This window comes from Acomys russatus, chromosome X (genome assembly GCF_903995435.1).
Source record: "Acomys russatus chromosome X, mAcoRus1.1, whole genome shotgun sequence".
Classification (NCBI taxonomy): domain Eukaryota; kingdom Metazoa; phylum Chordata; class Mammalia; order Rodentia; family Muridae; genus Acomys; species Acomys russatus.
The window spans coordinates 47,376,166-47,378,741 of NC_067169.1; the positions used below are offsets into that span (position 1 = coordinate 47,376,166).

General features: G+C 41.1%; 1 pseudogene; it reads right to left on the reverse strand.

Annotated features, from left to right (window-relative positions):
- Nucleotides 1–326: 326 nt before the first annotated feature.
- LOC127185263 (protein FAM136A-like) lies at nt 327–794 on the reverse strand (annotated as a pseudogene).
- Nucleotides 795–2,576: the final 1,782 nt, after the last annotated feature.

The window sequence follows — 2,576 nt, forward strand, 5'->3', positions numbered from 1 at the left end:
TTTTCCTCCCTCTAAATTATTAGCCTACTGGGTTTTGTTTCACAGCATATGCAAAGTGGTGTGGTGACACTTGTGGTAACCAGGAGCTTGGCAACAGACACACTTCTCCTCTAACTTTACCAGCAGGTTGAAGAAAGCCCCCAGCTTGGATGTCTATGCAGTAAGAATCTGAGCCCTTGTGCTATCTGCAAGCCAAATTTTAGCACCAGCTTCTTTGCACTTCACCTTATAAGATCCAAATGTAAAGGAACTGGCATCTAGTGGTGAGTAGCATATGGCAGGAACTTGCTGTGTCCTAAGTTTTGTTCATTCAGAAACATTGCTTATCACACTAAACTGCTATTCTTCCTTTTAAATAGCCTGCCTTCAGACCCAGTGGTCACTGGTAAACAATTTTCTCTGCCAGTGGATGACAGAGACTTCTTCATCTTCTTGGTCATTGTTGGGATGAGGTGCATGTGGTCATCCACACACTTGGCCACACAAGCTGTGGCTTCACCTGCAGCTCCTTATTTACTGCCTCCATCAAGTCTTTGGCTTTGTCATTGCAGGGCATGGTGCACCGAACCAGGCAGTCCTGGAACCTTTCCAGCTCACTGGTGACCAAGGCCTGGGCTTGAGCTAGAGGTGCATGGTGTTGAATGCTTTGGTGCACTTGCTGCATAGATGCTCGGTTGTCCTTTGACACTGTGCCAGAACACAAGGCCCTGCATCTTCTGGATGCTCTCTCTATCCACACTTTTCATCATGGTGTCCGCAGCCTTCTGCACTTGGAGTTGCTGCACCTCTGCCATGGGACCCTCTGTCTGCTCCTTCTTAACTGTCCACATGTTCTACGCAATTTCTATGATTAAGATGGTGAGATGGGAGAAGAGCGGTTGAACATTTGGTTCATGCAGATTGACCTAGACCTCAGTTGTAGGAACTAATTTAATCTATGCCAAATTTGCAAAGCTATGCTCTTAGGAAGCATAATCTCACTTGTCATAATAAACACCCAAACAGATAACTAAGTTTAAAAGAGGAGAAAATGTATGGACAGATATATCTTTGAACATATCAGATACTGTGTTAAAAAAAATCAAGAACATCTGGTTTCTTATGAGGTGGTTACTACCCCTAGGATAGTACTACCCATACCTCTAAAGAAAGCCTGAGAGGCCAGAACATTGCCACATTAATGAGGAAATGCTAGCATGGAAATTGCCACATACAGACTCTGAGAAGATAAAGTGGAGGAAGAGTGGAGGGTGGGATGGTGCAGAGAGGCTGATGCAAAAATCAACTGTCATTCTTGAGTAACTGAAGAGGAATGGCCTAGAAGTCCAGATAGTTGCTGCTCAGACTTCCTTTCAACAATGACTCTGCAGTTCAGAGGATAGGAAGGCAGTTACAAAGCCACTTGGTGCCAAAACTGGGCTACGGGTAGTTATAGATAAGCCATGTATCCATGAGTTGCCACCCCATCCTATTTTCATATATCCTTACATCAGAGCTCACAATAGCTTTGCAGTGCAGGAACAACAGGGATTATGATCGGGTTTACACTTGAGTATATCATATCTCACAAAAGTGAGCAATGAGGTTCCCTATTTCTTCACACTTAGCTGGTCAATTTCTCTTACCTTGTGGAGCCTTCATGCTCAAAGCTTGAGCTCTGTTCTGACTGAATTCTCATGTTTGTCCAACCTAATACATCTTTGCTCTTTCCATACATTCAAATTCTCCACTGTAGCAAAACCTTAACACTGGCTCCAGTGTTGTCGGTTTCTTTAGTATAATCTGTTTGCTCACTAAATTTATTCAATATAGCCTGACATGTACCATATACTATTCTAAGTGTTATTTGATTCATGAATGAATAAAACCTAGTCTCTGTTGGCCACATAGAATTCCCAATTGCAAATACATTGTTCCTGGAACTAGGGGAGTGACCAGCAAAAAACATTTACATTAACCACAAATAAATTTAAAAATTTTATCTTTTTATGCATGCATGTATGTGCACCATTGGTGTGTAGTGCTTGTGGAGGCCTGTAGGAGGGCATTAGATTTCCCACAAATTGGAGATATGGGAGGTTGTGAACTGCCTGATTGTGGTGCTAGGGATTAAATCACAGCCTTATGCAAAATTAGCAAGTGTTTTTATCCACTGAACTATCTCTCCAGACTCTTATTTTGTTTACTATTTATGTGTATTTTGTTTGTGTATGTGAGTATGTGTACCTTCAGAGGCCAGAGGAGGGTAATTTATTACCTGAAAGTAGGTTACAGCCACTTGATATGGATGCTGGGAACCAAATTAGAACTATCTACAAGAAAAACAATTACTTAGCCACTAAGCCATCTCTGAAGCTTCAATAAATTATTCTAAATGGTATGAATTACTCTGAAGCAAAACAATAGATTCCAAGCAGATGCAAGAAAATGATAAGAAAATAATTTTAAGTAGATTTTGTAGTGAAGTTACTCTATGGCGAAGACACTTTAAGGTCTAAACCATATGCATCCTCTTGCTATTAGATCCAACTTGTTAAGAGCTCTTTAAGTGGAACTGAAAAGGTGGAATTTATTGT